Source organism: Peromyscus leucopus, chromosome 16_21 (genome assembly GCF_004664715.2).
Source record: "Peromyscus leucopus breed LL Stock chromosome 16_21, UCI_PerLeu_2.1, whole genome shotgun sequence".
Lineage (NCBI taxonomy): Eukaryota > Metazoa > Chordata > Mammalia > Rodentia > Cricetidae > Peromyscus > Peromyscus leucopus.
The window spans coordinates 18,878,057-18,896,005 of record NC_051084.1 but is presented as its reverse complement, the minus strand read 5'-3'; the positions used below and the strand labels follow the sequence as shown (position 1 = coordinate 18,896,005).

At 45.1% G+C, this 17,949-nt stretch overlaps 1 protein-coding gene across 14 annotated transcripts in view; it reads right to left on the bottom strand.

Moving 5' to 3' along the window:
* Pcbp3 (poly(rC) binding protein 3) overlaps positions 1–17,949 on the bottom strand; it is a 207,491-nt gene that overhangs the window by 128,238 nt on the left and 61,304 nt on the right. For 13 of the 14 annotated variants that reach the window (XM_028874296.2, XM_028874297.1, XM_028874300.2 and 10 more), the window contains exon 2: positions 12,087–12,186. The exons of the other annotated variant lie outside the window; for it this stretch is intronic. The gene's annotated coding sequence lies outside the window, so the exon portion shown is untranslated. The remainder of the gene's footprint in view (positions 1–12,086; positions 12,187–17,949) is intronic. 14 annotated transcript variants of the gene reach the window in all.

Here is a 17,949-nt window from a genome sequence, read left to right as displayed (position 1 = left end):
GAAATATGGTGTACTATGCATTAACAGTAGCACAATCATTGGAAAGTATTTTCCAATGTGTGGGGGTTTTAATATTTACAAGGAAAAAATTACTTAGGTATTTACCTTACGTTTTTAACTAAATCTCAAGTAAATTACACAGTAAATGTAAGAAAGTAAACCAGGACATATAGGTGGATGCCCTTTGCTTCAGAATGACAAGTTTTCTAAATGTAAAGATAGAAGATGGCAGTATGATTGGACTAGGAAGTGAGTCACCCAACAAGCCACAGAGCAATGCAAACAGCACCACTGGAAAAAAGCCTCTCTCTCAGGACACACACACAATGCTTTCAACAAAGGGAGAGCATTTGTACATCTGAGCAGACCGCAAGGCTGCTGGGTGTTAAAACTGCCCTACTGGGAGACTGCTTCCCTATGCCAAGGTGCAGGCGTGCACGGGGCCCATTTCCAGGGGAGATCAAGCTCAAGTTTGACTGGCCTAAGGCTGGAAAGAACTAGCAACCTAGACCACTCTGGCAGTTCTATGTTGTGGCCACCCTCTCCATCTAAGGAATTCAACATGCAGGCACAGGGCCCACAGCAGAGAGAAGCTGAGCACCAGGATGCTTATCTCAACACTGCTGGGGAGGAACAGTGTGCAAAGGGGTAATGATCCAACAACCGTGCCTACATCCATACAGAAGAAACAACACAGGCCTCCAAAAAGGCCTTCAGTGCAGACGAGGTAGAACATTTCACAGAACGCTAGGCAGTAGAAAAAGTACAACACAAAACTGTAGATCCATTTTATCCCCTATCAGGCGTAAGACCTCAGTAGTCTCCCTGAGTGCTGGGTAAGAACTGTGCCCAACATGTGGACTCATGAGCACAATAAGGACAGTGAGGAGGAGGTGACTCCATAAACATGGAGGAAACCAGGAGAGTCAAGTCTAGGAGCCTCAGAAAGAGAATCCTGATGAAGGGTGTGGGGGCCAGACCTGCAGAACTCCGTGTCCTCATATTCTGCATGATGGAAGTCAGGCCGTGTGGGGTGGGAGTGAGGAGCCCTCCCCACAACTGTGGCGACTGTGACTGAGTTCTGCCCTGGCAGGAAACGCAAGGAAAGAAAACTTAGGAGGCTTTAATTTCCTGATTTTTTTCTAAAACATTTGCTATGGCCCTTTAATGTTCATTTTTCATAAAGCTATAAACATATAATTTTTTGGATCTCTCAAGCATAGTAAGTTTAAACCTTATTTTATTTTTTTATTCTCTCATACATTACATCCCAACCACAGTTTCCCCTCCTTCCACTCCTCCCACCCACCCCCACCTTCCTTCTCCCCCAGATCCACTCCTCCTCTGTTTCTCTTCAATAAAAGGGCTGGCCTCCTAGGGATGGCAACTGAACATGGCATAACAAGTTACAATAAGACTAGAGACAGACTCTCCTATCAAGGCTGGACTAGGCAACCCAGCAGGAAGAAAAACGGTCCTAAAAGCAGGTAAAAGAGTCAGAGACATCCCCCGCTCCCACTGTTAGGAGTCCCACAAGAACACCCAGCTATAAAACCATAGCATCAATGCAGAGGACCTAGGTCAGACCCACCCAGGGTCTGTGATTGTCCCTTCAGTCTCTGTGAGCCCCTAGGAGTCCTGCTTAGTTGATTCTCTGGGCTGTGTTCTTGTGGTGTCCTTGACCCCTCTGGTTCCTACAACCAATCCCTCCTCCTCCTCCTCCTCTTTGACAGAGTTCCCCTGGCTCCGCCTAGTTAAACATAAATTTAAAAATTAAATAACTGTACAAAGCTTCTCGTGAGCAATAGTGGCCTCAGTACCTGCCTTGCTTCTGTGCCCCACATAACCTCTTTCTTGTTGTTTGTTTTTGTTTTGTTTTGTTTTGTTGATATCTATCTAGCTCTGCATTTCTAGTTATGGAGTCCGTATTGCTATCCTGGACTTGAACAGATAATACCCTACACTGCAATTCCTTCTGTGAGGTTGAGCTTAACTCTCCTGAGCCCCCACCCCAATGTCCCCATCCTCAACGGTGACCATTACTCTCTTCACCTAGTAGTACTAAATCCTCCCCATATCTCCGAGTTTGACTTGCTTGTCTTTCTACACACTCTATATAATTCCTCTCCAAAGTCAGTCATTGGTCCAAGTGCCTTCAGATCTACAGGACACCCTCCATCTGGACTTGTTCACTCTAGAAGCCCTTTCTCTCCTATAGCAATCCTAGGTTTCCAAATCCAAAACCCCTCCTTTCAGCCTGGGATGCTCCCCTACCATGCCCACAAGCTCCTAGGTCACTTCTAGGACAGGGTTCTCACTCTTCCGCCAGGCTGAAAGGGAGTTAAGTTAAGCAGGAGACTCTTTCTCAAATATGCTTTCCATCCATTTCCTGCTTCAACTCCATTCTTACTGCCTATTCCAAATAACACCATTGAGTCCTGAGACTCAGAAGAAGACACTTAGTTCCCCTCAGCACATACACATAACAGGAATACACATGAACCGTGTGTGTGTGTGTGTGTGTGTGTGTGTGTGTGTGTGTGTGTGTGCGCGTGTGTATAATGCATACACAATACACATGTATGCTTATACACCTAAATATGTATACTACACCCATGCATACATGTATACACATTCACAAAGGCACTACACATGTCTAGCATATTAGTGATTTTTTTAAAAGATTTATTTTTATTATTCATTTACGTGTCTGTGTCTGTATGTGCACATGTGTGTGATGCCATGGAGGACAGAAGAGAGTGCCCGATCTCCTGGAGTTGGAGATACAGGTGCTGTGAATTGCCGGATATAGGTGCTGGGAACTCCCGAAAGAGCAGCAAGTGCTCTTAACTGCCGAGCAATCTCTCCAGCCCTAAGTTAGTGGTTGGTTAGTTGGTTGGTTGGTCATTTTTGTTTGTGAATGCTGGGAATTACATTTAGGGCATCACATGCTAGGTAGTGGCAGCGCACGCCTTTAATCCCAGCACTAGGGAGGCAGAGGCAGGCAGATCTCTGTGAGTTTGAGGCCAGCCTGGGCTACAAAGTGAGTTCCAGGACAGCTAGGGCTGTTACACAGAGAAACTCTGAAAAAAACAAAAAAGAAAGAGAAAAACAAAACAAACAAACAAAAAGACCACATTTAGGGCATCACACACACTAGGCAAGAGCTCTACCACTGAGCTACATCGTTAGCCCCCTTTTAGCTGGCTGGTTTTTAAAAACAAGAAGAGAAGGAGCAGGAAGTGACAGTGACAGGGCTCATTATAAATTTTGTCTGCCATTGGAGTTTGTTCTTTTCTTTTCTAAGTCAAGGGCAGGCTTCAAGCCTGGGGTGCTGGTGCACACCTGTCAACCCAGCACTTAGACTGAGGAGGGGGATAATGAGTCCGAGGCCAACCAATGTGACACAGCAAGACAGAGTCTCCGAAAAGGGGGCACATGGAGTCTGCGCCATCTCGGGTGCCAATGGAAGTGGTCAGCTAGTAGACAGGGCACAGGAGACAGACAGATAGTGTTGGGGTCGCATGAACATATCCCTAAGAAAACAGGAGGTGACCTTACCCAAGGCTAGAGCACATAGCTCTACAGTACAGGAACAAGAAGGGCTAGAAGTGATTTGAACCCTGGCCCGGGAAAGGACAGAGAAGTGCTGCTGTGTAGCCCTTAGCGGAGCCTGACATTTGACTCCATGGGAATGTGAGGGAGAAACAGGAGTGGCAGAGGCAGGTCAGTCTGCAGGAGGGCTGCAGGGACTGGCCAGGTCCAGGGCACAGCCAAACCCTGGCCCAAGACTCCGAAGGCGGTGTGCACCGCCGTGCAGCCTCCCCACGGCCCTGTGTCCCTCTGTCTAAATGACCCTCAGCACACAGCAAAGTGAAGAGCCTGGGTGATGACTGCAAGCTGAGAAGCTGGGGCCAGTCACCACCCGGATCAAGACAAGAAGGGGCCAAAAGCTCCATCTGTAGTAAAGAGACGAGTTGAAACTGTTTTCATAATTTCAAATGTTCCCAATTCTGTCAATTCTCAAAATAATCTGAATAAATACAAAAAAGCAAATAAGCAACTTAGTATTAAAAGAACAAAGGACAAATATAACTTTAACAAAGGACTTGTTATTTTTCTCAGTTCTCTGACTTCAGTATACGTGAAGAAAAAAGAGCTCTGTCTGAAATGGGACAGGGGGTGGCCGAGGGGCAGTGGGGATCTGAGATGGGACAGGGGGTGGCCGAGGGGCAGTGGGGATCTGAGATGGGACAGGGGGTGGCCGAGGGGCAGTGGGGATCTGAGATGGGACAGGAGGTGGCCGAGGGGCAGTGGGAATCTGAGATGGGACAGGGGGTGGCCGAGGGGCAGTGGGGATCTGAGATGGGACAGGGGGTGGCTGAGGAGCAGTGGGGATCTGAGATGGGACAGGGGGTGGCTGAGGAGCAGTGGGGATCTGAGATGGGACAGGGGGTGGCCGAGGGGCAGTGGGAATCTGAGATGGGACAGGGGGTGGCCGAGGGGCAGTGGGGATCTGAGATGGGACAGGGGGTGGCCGAGGAGCAGTGGGATCAGTCTTTGTCTATGAACTACATGGGACTGCAGGCGCATAACCCAGGAAGGACCCGCCTGGGCTTCTCCACGGAGGACAGCATCCATCTGGCTCTGGGGAAATAGGGAAGTCTGAGGGGTGTTGAAATGGAAGCCAAGTGTTTCCAAAGCTACCGCTTCTTCCTAGGAAGCATCGCTGCAGATGGGCTCTGTTCTGGTTTGGCACACCAGCCAGGAATCCCACCGGAAGCAACTATAGTGCCCAATCAACATCACCCATGGCAGAAAAGCCATTCTGTTCCTAGCAGCTCAGTACCCGGAACAGCTCCCTCCTGACTCACAGTAGAGGCCACAGGTGCCCACTAAAAAGCTCCTGCCTCTACTTGACTAAGGCCTTTGGGAGCTTCCAGAATCTGCCTGCAGCAGCCCACCAGAATCCATTTGCTCACAGCCTTGATGGCTCACACTGTGCAGCTTACCCAGCCTCTCAGCCTGGCTGCTTTGTCGCTAGCTTTGAGCCCACTGTGTAGAGCAGACGGCTGAGGTAACTATGATGGATTCCAGCCCAGCACCCTGCTTTATTTCCAACATGGGAGGCCAGATCAAAACTCGAGGCTTCCATCTGCCAGGAGAATGAACTGGCATAAAAATGTGAGGGGAAAGGCCTAACAAATAGAAGATGTTTATATGCCGGAGATCCAGAGGTCTTCCCTGGAGATTTCTGTGAAAATTAGATGCAATTGGCACTGTTATAAAGGTGGTCTTCCGGCAATGGGGACTTGTTTGTGTATCCTCTAAGAAACAAGTATCATTAACAGCACCCATTTACAAAGCAGGTGACCTAGCACAGAGAGAAGCAGGCTCACAGCACCGTGTTCCACATTCGCCCCACATGTTCTATTCTCAGCCCCTGCTCTATGCAGACTAAGAGCTAGTCTTAGGAGACCCTGCAAAGCACCTGACAAAGTACCCTGATACCACCTTGACCTCACTTCTACTTCATGCCCCTGCACATACTGCTCCTGCCATAATGTCACCTTGAAGACCAGTGAATACACCAGGCATGTCCCCAAGAGCCTTTGTGCCAGTTCCCATGGGCACAGAACCCTTCATCTACCAGCTCCGTCAGACTCACTCCAGGACCTCCTGCAAGGCCTTCCTCGAATACCCACCATCCCAGAGGCTGTCCTAACCAGCCTAGGCAGCAACCAACATTACATTCTCCCTTCTTGGGAGATTTCTTGATGTCTTTTTACCATCTGACATGCAATATAATGCATTAGCTGATTACAGTTATGTTTTCTGTCCTCCACAAGGATGTCAACATGCTGGAGTAGTGCCCAGCCTTTCCCAGGAACATCAGGCACACACGTGAATGAAAGAACAAAGGAGTCATTGCTCCAGCAATTTGCCAATAAAATCTCTGTGCATAATAGTCAGGACTCCAGTACTACATGTGTCACAAGTCCCCAGACTTTCGTGTCAGCTCTTGTGGGAAGCTTATGAATAAGTGACCACTCTTCTGTTGTGACAGTGTGGGGAGGTCAGTGGTTTGTGACTGCTGAGCTCTCCACAGCCTCACAGGTCTGCTGTCAGGCGCAGTGGGAGGTAAGCTCTGGGAGCTCTCATCTCGCCACCATGGAGTCAGATTTGGCCTAGCACTTGCGACCAAGATAACATGAGAGTTCTTTCACTCTCTAAGCCTCAGGAGGGGAGGGAAACAGCAATGGCCATCTCAAGGAGCACTATGGAGACTGAGCCAAGCACTAATGGAGATATTCAAGTCGAGATAGCCAGCGCAAATCAGGTGCTCCATTAATATTAGTGGCTATTATGGTTGCATGGGTTTTCTCTGAAAGACTGCTTAAAAACAAGTCTCCTGCTAAAAACTTTGAAAACAACCTTTATAAGCCTTAGAGGGAAAAAAAGGGTATCTAAATAAAGCAACTAAGAAATGCTGAGAGCAAGAGAACTAGTCCTCCCCAGGAAAACGCCCTCTGTTTGGTTATCCAATATCAGGTGGTCAGCCCTGAGGTCACAGACATACAAGTAACATTATATGGACTAAGCAGGGTGTGTGTGTGTGTGTGTGTGTGTGTGTGTGACAACAACTGAAGAATAAAAGGTCAGAGGATCATGAATCTGAGAGAACAAGAAAGGAAGGTAACACAAGAAGAGTTGGAGGGTGAAAAGGGAAAGGAGAAACAATGTAATCATATTTTAATTTCAAAAATAAAAAAACTGAAATTTTTTAATCATCTCAAGGTAGTTTGCACACTGGAGTCAGGGGCCACAATTCAGAACCCAGGATGAATGTATGCTGCTGTGGGCCGGGTCCTCTCCGCTCCTGTTGTTCACTGGCTATTCTTCTACAGGTATATGCAGTACCATAAGGCCCCTGCTGGACCATCCATCAGGTCAGCTGGCTTTGGAGATGGTAACAGAAAAGGAGGACACGCCTATGTTAAATCATGTCTCTGCAGATAGACGAAAAGGACGTAACTCACGCTGCCATTGGATATGGACCAAAGGTTCTTTATGTACTTTGATGTGAAGTCATACATGAGGAGCCAGCAAGCAAGACCCTAGCATGACATGCAAGTAAGACCTTTAAGAGAATGTAAGAACGGAGAGTGGAGAGGTGGTCCAGTGGTTAAAAGTACTGACTGACCTTGCAGAGGACCCCAGTTCAGTCCCCAGGACCCATATGACAACTAACGACCACCTGTAACTCCAGTTCCAGGGGATCTGATGCCTTTTCTGGTCTCTGCAAACTCCTGCATGCACTTGGTGCTAAGGGCATCCAGGCGGCACAAACTGAGCCAGGCTCTTGCACTGGCACGGGTTTATATATACACCTCAGCACTCATCCATACAGAATGCTTTCATCAGGATAATATTTCTAAAACAGAGACTAATGGTAAGGCAAAGGTAAAAGGAAAGTGCTATACCATTAGGGAACTTGAGAACAGCACTGATAATCATGCTACCTTCCTTGAGTTCTTATCTGTAATTTCCTACTTTGGGCATACAGTTTTGTGGCATAGTGCAATATTCTAACCAGCATGTGTACCAAGAGCAGATTTCCTTCTACATATGGCTATGTCCTCTATGTCCTACCAGCCAAAACATACAGCAACCTAAGGAAGGGGATTTCTTCTAAACCCTTTGAAGTTCCAACCTAACACCAGATTTCCCCTGCTGTGGCCTCTGGCACCACACTCTACTACACCACACAATCATACATCTAATATGCCTTTGTTATTTGCACGTTTTCAGTGGCACAGCTAACATCTTTCACGGGCTTTTGTGTTCATGTCATGCCAGGGTAAGATTGAGGCTCCTTCTGATACAATACAGGCTTCTGGAGCTTTCCCCTGAGGAGGGGATGAACAAGTGTCACACGGGGAGAGGCCAGCACAGTGAGGGCAGCCCTGTGGACTGCCCTGTGGACTGCCCTGTGGACTGCCCTGTGGACTGCCCTCTGGGCAGTTTTAGCCTACCACTCCAAAGGTCGCATTGATGCCTTGGGACTGGACGAGGTATACTATGAATGGACACATCTGGAAATGTGGTCCCTAGGCACTCATGGGTGGCATTTTTGCTAAACGTGTCTGCAGGCACTGAGGTTTTCATGGGTCTCTATAAAGAAACCCCCAAAATAAGCAGACACAGTGAAGATCTGACTTCAGGAAGGGGGCGACCTTGACTCCTTCTGCGGAGTATCTCATTACCATGCCTCCAACAGCAGCCTAGGACGAGAGTACTGGGGTGCTGACAAGATTCAGGAGGAGGACAAGCTGGGGCTTAAAAGGGTTTCTATTGGGGGAGGACAGGCAATGATGTTCCAACTCAATTCCCATCACAGATTCACTGGTACAATTACCATTTCTAAATAATTAGCACTCTAAGCCTCAGAGGAACAGAGAAGGAAATAGTTGGGGATGAGCTTGTTTACTCCTCCAGCTCAAAAAATAGCACTGTGAGGACAATGTGTGGCCATGACGCATCTGTGGAGGTGGGAGGATGCAGACCTGAGAGGACTAGCTGGTGCAGGCCTGGCATCATCCTGTGTGGCCCTTCCCACCATGCAGATTTTCAGGCCTGAGCAATCTCTCCATGGAGAAATTCAGGGCCTTCTCCACACACCTGGCCACATCTAGAGAGGACATAATTTTTTGTTGTGGTTGTTTTATTTTCCTACTTACACTAGATCATACTTCAGGTAGTGTAGATATAGATGCATGATAAGCTTCCAATGATTTAAAAAGAAGTTTTTGATTTGGTGTCAGTGTGTAGACTTAGGTTAAAATTGTAAACTTCCTCACTTGTAGTTTTCTAGCTTTCAGAGTGGGTCATTCCTCATCACCAGACTCAGTCTATCTGCCTACTCACCAGTATTGCCTAAAAATATCTGCCAGATTTTCCAAACAGCCTACCACCTGGCAATCAGTGACAGAGAAATCAGCTGTGCCCAGGTCTGCCCCAGACCCTTAAAGGTCATCTGGCCCCACCACCATACAAGCAGACCCTGCACAGACAGCAGGCCATACCCTCACAGCCTGCTCTCCATTAGCATGGGCCATGGTGGAATGCATGCCTGTTGTGTGTGTGGAGGCCTGGCAAACCACTGGAAAGCACAAGAAATACACTTCAAAGTACCCCCAATTCCCACACAGAAGGGCTGACAGCACATGGTTTTCCCTAAGTATTTTCTCATAATTAACATGTTTTAAAACAAAATGACATCAACTGTATATCCCCTCAGAATGGGTTGTGTATATATGTAATTTTAGCATATACCTTTTTAGCCTTTTAATATTTGTTGTGGCTCAAAGAAACCTGTCTATGAAAATCAAACATCTGTTACTTAAGACTGCTTTATGCTTAGAAAAAACATCCTTATAAGGACTCAAAGACCAGGTTAATAGTTACATAATTATTCTCTAATAATAAAAACATATGTTCTTTCTCCCATGAATATAAAAGTAACATGAGCCCATTGAGAAAAATTCAGAAATGTATGAAACTCAGCAACACTGACCCCACCTCTCAGCAGGACACCTGAAGCCTTAGCTGTACTTCTGAGGCTTTCAAAATTCATAACTTCATGTACATATACCATACATACATACACACAGCCACTTTATATTACATTCACTATTGTTTACACATGCTATTCACATGTACCAGTGTACTAGGTGGATTTTTTTCATGTCATGAATCAGTTCTATAAACACTAACTGCAATCTAATAATCCATAGTGTTATAGAAATACAATAACTCGTTTACTTAATACTCTATTATTTTGGGGCATTTGACTTACTTCCAACTGTTAATTATTTAAGTTAATATTATAATGAGTATTTTCTGTACATAAAATTGGTGTTTCTCTGATTATATCCTAGAGGTAAATTCAGAAGGGTGGAAATTTTCAAAAGTTCATAAATGTTTTTAAAGTTTCTCATACAGATGAACAATGAGCCCTCTGGAAACCTGATTTTTACAGCCATCCTGGGGTACTCTCCGGCTCGGCGCTTCATGGCCCAAACACAAGTATTACAAATCTTCTCAAGTTCTAAGTCGGGGAGATGGTTAAAAAGTGATGCCTGGGTACTGGCTCTGTCTAGGATGGCAGGCCTGACCTCACTCTGAGCTTGCTGGTAGCTGGGCTCCTATTTTGAAATACTTGCTCAAGATCTGACAAGAATATGTAAGGAAGTGAGAATGTGAGGAGCACAAAAAAGAAAGTCACACTGAAGATCCAACAAATGTAGCTGAGCACACTACAGAGAAGAAATTCAGGGATTTTCAACCCAGAATTATTTTTAAATGAATCTAATCGTGGTAACATGGGAGCAGGGATGAAAACCACTGTGAACTCAGTATATAAAGGTCTGCCTCCAATTCTCACCAGAAATACTCATGGACATGCCTGAGCCGAAGAGTTTAGACTCTATTACTACTCTCTGCCAGGTTGAAGGGGGTGGGTCACCAGTAAACAAGACACACTCAAATGCTTGAAGCTACCACAAAGCTTCCATTGACTGGGACCTCTGGCCAAGCTGTAATTATCTCAGCATGCAAGACAGTAAGAATCATCCATTTCAACTCTGAAACGTAGATCAGATAGAACTCTAGGTCTAAACCATCTCAGAATATGCAATAAGTGGCCTAGCTCACCAGCTAGCTGATCTAACATGAGCAGCCTGCTCTCTAATGATTGAAGATAGAATTTCTGGGTCACCAAGGTTATCCATGTATCAAAAGTACCAAAGGCAGCAAGTGAGGCTACCATGGCCCTACAAGAGTAGTTACAAGGTGATGTATGTCAGCATCTTCAAAGATCTAAATTCAGCCATAAAGTCTGTGGTCACCACATTTTTACATGCTTTCACAGCCAATGCATTGAAGAGAAGAATTCACTAATAGTGACACACTTAGATTAGTATGTTTTCACAGCCAATGTATGGAAGAGAAGACTTCACTAACAGGGACACAAACTTCAGATTAGTATATAACCTATTGAATCTTACAGTACAAACAGTAGTGAGTGTTCCAGTATAAAAGCCTCTCAGATATTAAAAACATTTGCCATTTCTCCTAACTCATTTGCCAAACGGTAAATATTGTGCCTGCTGATCATTTGACTACAAGTTACCATTTCCTTTTACTGGCCTTTGAACCTTGACACGTGGTAAATTTTACCTTAGAATCTGGCCCTCTTTTGGCTCCCAGACATGGTGTCATGACTGAGGAACTCACAACGAAAATATTTGTTCGTACTCTGCTTCAAGAGTACAGATTCTCTTGCCACGCAGCTCTAGGGCTATCTTAACTTCCTAAGCAATAGCAAATCTAGCTGCTCCCTGCCTGCCTCAGGTATAGCTACCCAGGAGCTTTCCCCTGCAGAAACAATCCCTTTCGTCAGCATCAAATACAGGCCCGGACACAAGGAACAACTGACCTTGCTCACAGCGAAGACTTGAGTGCTCAGGCAGCCCCAGCTGAGGCACTGCAGATGCTCCTGGCCTCCACACCCTGCCTGGACATGGACACCAGTGCACTTTCTCTGGTAGCTGAGCCTCCTTTTGAGGAATTTGGCTCCAGACTCTCTAGCAGCTCTGAAAGTAGTGGGCTCTACCCTAGAGCCACCCAGTTTTAATGTCCTCGGCTCCTGAGAATGTGTGACATTGTCATCAGCAGGCCTGCACTGCTGCTCTTTCCTAACATTGACTAGCAAACTATATAATTCATTTCATTGTGACATTTGTAAGCCAGTATAATCCATTTCCATAAAACACCTTACAGGAATCCCATTCTTGTTTACTAACTCTTAAGTATAAGCTACACAGGTAGCTGACAGTGGTGGGAATGAAAGAGCAATAACCACTTCAGCATTCCCTCTTCCACATAGACAAAGCAAAAGTCTTCCCAATTAACTGTTTAAGAACTCTGGAGATAAAAGCATGGAGAAATCCAAGCGTCATTTATTCAAGAAAAACAACTGGATTGTGGTAAGTCCGGGATGTTCTGTGGTATGTTTAGCTTACCCTATTCTCATCCCCTTCCCAGCTTCAACAGGAGCTCAGGGTCAGGAGCCAGCAGCCAGCTACCAGAGGGTAGAGCAGGGGTTCCCCGCAGCGAAAACACCTGCATTTGACAAAGAAGAATGGCAACTCAGTGAATGAAGTGTCTACCTCCAGAAACAAAAAAACAAAAAAGGGAGAGAGAATTAAACCAAATATAGCCATAAGGAACTGTAAATATTAGAATAAGAAGTAAAGACAGGACAGGAACACAAGGCCAAAAGTTGGTTCTTCCTTGGAAAGATCACTGACAACCCTGTCCCTAAACTAATAAAACAAGAGAGGACTAAAATCAAGATATGAAGGACATTACTACTAAACTTACGAAGATAAAAAGAACAAGGAAACACAATGAATATTTTGTACCAACAAGATAGAAGAAATTAGCAAATTCCTATAAACATAACCCCCCCCCAAAAAAAAAAAACCCTCTAGAAAATATAAATAAACTTGAAACAGGAAAAAAAAAAAAACTTCCCCAGGTGGCTTTCTGGTAAATTCTGACAAATGTTTTAAAAAGAATGAACACCAGTTGTACTGGCTGGTTTTCTGTGTCAAATTGACACAAGCCAGAGTCATCAGAGGGAGGAGCCTCGTTGAGGAAACGCCTCCATGAGATCCAGCTGTAAGGCATTTTCTGAATTAGTGATCAATTAGGGCCCAGCCCGTGGTGGCTGGTGCCATCCGTGGTCTTGTGGTCCTGGGTTCTGTATGAAAGCAGGCTGAGCAAGCCAGGGGAAGCAAGCTAGGTCTCTTCATCAGCTCCTGCCTCCAGTTCCTGCCTGCTTGAGTTCCTGTTCTGACTTCCTCCAGAGATGGACTATGATCTGGAAGTCATAACCTAATAAACTCTTTCCTCCCCAACTTGCTTTTTGGTTATGGTGTTTCATCACAGCAATAGAAACCCTAACTAAGACACCAGTCCTTCACCAACTCTTCCAAAGATCATATGAGAAAAGGGTATGCGGTGTCCCTTCCATTCTACAACATTTAATGAGGCCAGTAATAGTCTGACACCAAAGCCATATAAAAACCTCACAGAAGCCTGAGAAAAATACCTCATAAACACAAATCACAATAAAACACCAGCAAATTAAATCCAGAAATACATAACTACAGCAAGACCAAGTGACTTTTATCCAAAATGCAAGGTTTCACAATCAAAATGTAACCAGTGTCACAGGAGTGGTAGTGCATACCTAATAACCCCAGTACTTGGGAGGCAGAGGTAGATACAAGAGGATTTCAACTTCCAGAGCATCGTGGGGTACAGAACCAAAAATTCATCTCCATAACCAAGGGAGAGTTCAGTGATAGAGCACTTGTTTACCAAGGGAAAAGCCCTGAGCTTAATCCTTAGCACGGGCTAATGGAATATATACTGTCTATTGGCTACAGTTTTTCTATAGTGACCATGTGACTGAACCTGATATGTGTCATTAAAACCCTGAGTACTTTTCTGTGTGTGAATGTGATCTACAAATTATTAAAAAAGGAATACTACAGCAGCTCATATGATTGCATATTTATCAATTTTTCCTTCTAAGTTCACTGATTCTTCTCTGTGAAGTTTAGTTTATTACATATATATGTAAACATTCTATATATTCTGAGGTTTAGTTATGAGATACAGATACCACCTAACAATGTTTCAGTCAGTAACAGACCACAGAAGTCCCATCAAATTATAATGGAGCTGAGCCAGAAGAGAATTGCTTGAGCCTAGGATTTCAAGGTCAGCCTGGGAAACACAGTAAAAAATAAATTATAAAAGAACTGAAAAATTCCTGTGTCCCAGCTGCCACTGCAATGCCACAGCACACTGCCTTACTCATGTGTCACAATGCTGGTATAAACAAACTGACTATACTGCCCAGTCACATAAAACTATAGCACAGATATTGTGTACAGTATATAACACTTCACAATGACAATAGACGATGCTTACTGTACCAGACCTTTACCATCTTTTTAATGTATACTGTTTCTACTTGGAAAAAATAAGTTTACTGTAAAGCAGCTTCAAATTGGCCTTTCAGGGAGTATTCCAGAAGAAAATGTCACCATAGAGGATGACATCTCCATGCATGTCATTTGCCTTTAAGATCTTCCATGGAACAAGATGTAGAAGTAGATGACGGTAAGAATGATGACCATGACTGTTGAAGGCCTAGGCTAATGTGCATGTCTGCTCCTATGGTTTGTTTTAACAACTTTTCTTTTCAAGAGCCAAGAGCTTTCTGAGTGGGGAATTAAAGTGTAATACTGCTGAGGAAGGAAAACCTTTGAAAAGGCAGTACATTGGGGAGCGTGCACAGACCACCACCTTCACAGGGACAAGAAACACTCGCATCTCCTTAGTCACCAAAGCAAAGACAAGCAGTTTCTGACCAAGTGTCTCTGTGCGTGTGACATTCCTGCCATCAAGCAGCAGGCTCCCTTCTGAAACTGATGAGGAAAATATGAAATCTGATGCTAAGCAAGGGAGGTCTAGTTGGTTCTAGTTAGAGTTAGGATGTAAAACCATAGGCTTTACATCTACAGGCTTACATGTTTGAACATGTGGTCTCCAGCTGATAGCATTTGGAGGATAGTGCTCTGGGATGTGTTTCTGTATGCTGTGAATATGTGTTGCTCCCACTGGCTAATAAATAAAGCTGTTTGGGCCTATGGCAAGGCAGCTTAGAGGCAGGCAGGAAATCTAAGGAAAGAGACAGAAAGAGGAAAGCGGAATGTGGGAAGGCACCAGACAGCCACCCAAGGAGCAAGATGCCAGCAGACCAGTAAAGCCATGGACCATGTGGCAAAACATAGATTAATAGAAATGGGTTAATTTAAGATAAAAGAGCTAGCTAGCTAGCAAGAAGCCTGAGCCATTGGGCCACTGAGCCATACAATTTATAAGTAATATAAGTCTCTGTGTGTTTACTTGGGTCTGAGCAGCTGCAAGTCCAGGTGGGACAGAGGAAAACTTTCAACTACAGGTAAGTAGAATTTTCAGAAGGTAGCGCTTACCTATGGCAAGTGGAACCTAAGGAAGGGGTAGGCCTTAATAATCACAACCGACACCACTTCCTGCCCTCTTCTAGTTCTTGGTTTGCTTAGATATTAGGAATCCCAGCAGCATGTTCCTGCCACCATGCAGCTACTCATGCCATGCCTTCCCCTATGATGGACTATTCTCTACTTTGCTTTCTATTATTGGAATAAAACACTGAACAAAAGCAACTTGGGGAAGGGAAGGATTTCTTTGGCTTACACTTCCAGGTCACAGTCCATCATTAGGGGCATTAAGGTGGGAGCTCAAGCAGGAACTGAAGTGGAAACTACAGAGAAATGACTGGCTTGCTCCCAGACTCACGTTTTAGATACCTTCTTACACAGCCCAGGCCTGCCTGCCAAGGGATTGGTACCACTCACATTTGACTGGGTCCTCCTACATTAATTAGCAATGGAGAAAATATTCCACAGGTATGTCCACAGGGCTAATCTGATGGAAGAAATTCTTCAACTGAGGATCTCTCTTCCCAGATGTGTAAAATTGATAAACAAGATTAGCCATCACAAATTATGAACTATGAACCAAAATAACTCTTTCTACCAGTATGTTACTTTGAAACAGAATCTATAATCACCTAAAAGACAAACCTCCAGGCACATCTAGGAGAGACTGTCCTGAGAGGGCCAGCCCCTGACTATGTCTGTTTGGGATTATATCCTGAGTGGGTCAGCCTCTGACCATGTCGGTTTCAGATTATCTTGATTATGCTAATTGAGGTGGGGAAGACTCACCCTAAAAATGGGCAGCACCATTCTTTAGGCTTTGGTCCTACAGCAGAGAAAAGGAGCACACTGGCTGTGCATAGCATTTCTCATCCTCTGCCTCCTGGCTGCAGACACGATACCTCAAGCTCCTGCCACCATGACCACCAAGCTCCCCGCCATGACAGACTGTACTCTTGAACAGTGAACCAAAACAAATGCTTTCTTCCTTATTGCTTTGGCCATGTATTTTCTTATGTGTATGGATGCTTTATCCATGTGTATGTCTGTAAACTACATATGTGCCTTGAGCTCATGGAAGCCAGAAGCGGGTAACAGATTCCTTAGGACAGGAGTTACAGGTGGTTGTGAGGGGCCATGTGGGTGCTGGGATTCTAGCCCTAGTTCTCTAGAAGTGCAGCCAATGCTCTTAACCACTGAGCTCTCTCCCCAGCCCTATGGTCAGAATACTTTATCACAGCACCAAGAAAAGTAACCATGACAGCATTACAAAACACAACAGATTCCTCATGAGAGACAGTCTGGAGAGGAGCTGCTGAAGCAGATTACAAACAGGATCCCCAGCACATGAGCTTGCTTGTGACAAAAGAGATCATGCATATGTCCACGGAGAACCCCAGTGAAGCTGGCAGTAACATGTCACAGAGCTGTACATCCTCACTATCATCCTTTTCAAGGGGCCTATCTGAGACAGCAGGGGGGCGGGCACTAAGAAGAGTTCTACCCACCACACACTCCCAGCTCAAGTCATGCAGGCTGGACCCTCCTGACAGGCAGTAGAGCCAGCTGGCACATTTTCAAGAAGTCACACAGTATAAGGAGAGGAGACAGGTTCATAGACAGCTTTGATATAAGGTTAGGTGGAAACCTCCACCCTCATAAGGTACAAAAGCAAACATGGCCTCCTCCTAGATAAAGCAGAACTGTGCAGAAGACAGGGTGCTGTTGACATGTGGGCAGAACTAGGCATGCAGTCTTCTGAAGGGCAGAAACCAAGAGCAAGGTCAGAGGCTCAGCCTGGCTTGGATGGAGAACAGACCAAACTATAGGGACACATGGTCAGCAAGCTGTAGAGGCAGGCTGCGAGCCAGTGCCAGAGATATGGAAAGTAAGGCCAAGGTACTAGCCAATTGGGCTTTGCTGTGAAAATTAAAGAAGGCCAAATACAATGTCAGAACAATAGCAGCATGCTGAAATCTGGGACTACAGAACTATTGATAGTCTAGATAACACAGTCACTCCCCAAATTCTCCTGACCTATATGTATACTTCACTGTAAAGGCTCAATAGCATGCTATAAATTACACAGTAAAAGCAACCTCACTAGTGCTGCGGACCACAGGAATATATCATAAGAACTCAGCTGGTTATGGCAAAGTCACTACCTGGAGGGATCAAGGATTTCCTCCAGAGGAAGCCAAATTCCAAGGAGCTTTTGGTGTTACTTGGCTTGTTATATATCAGCTGTCTTCTGTTATGAAAATCATGTGTGCCTTCATAGTTTTCCCAATTGACTTTTCCCTAAGAAGGGCTAACAGTGTGGACTGATCACTCTCTGGAAATACACATTCCAGGTATTTGGAGAACAGCCTCAGGAAAGGCTTTAGCTGGATATCAGATATCTCTCTTGGCCACTTTCAAAGACTACTAGTAGTAACAGTCCACATGCAAGTCTCCTGGTTTAAGGCAAATTCCACAAGGAGACACTACCTAGGTCAGGTGGATGTTAAGTAATAGCTTTACACAATTTAGCTTTGACCCTCCTTTCTTACATCCTTACTAACTTTATAGACCTCTAACTCCTTACCTAACCACTTCTAGAAATATTTAGATAACCTTCTGCGCTGATAGCTATGCATAGCCAGGACCCCAGTTCAAGCCTCCCTGTAATTATCATCATTGGCAGCATCTGGCCAGGTCCATACCCAGATGGAGGAAAGTACCTTATCAGAGATACTTCTGTATTCTCTAAGAACAGACTTAAGCATCCAGGCTACCTGTTTGATGAATGTGCCAATTAAGCTTAACTTCCTCCTTTCCCAAA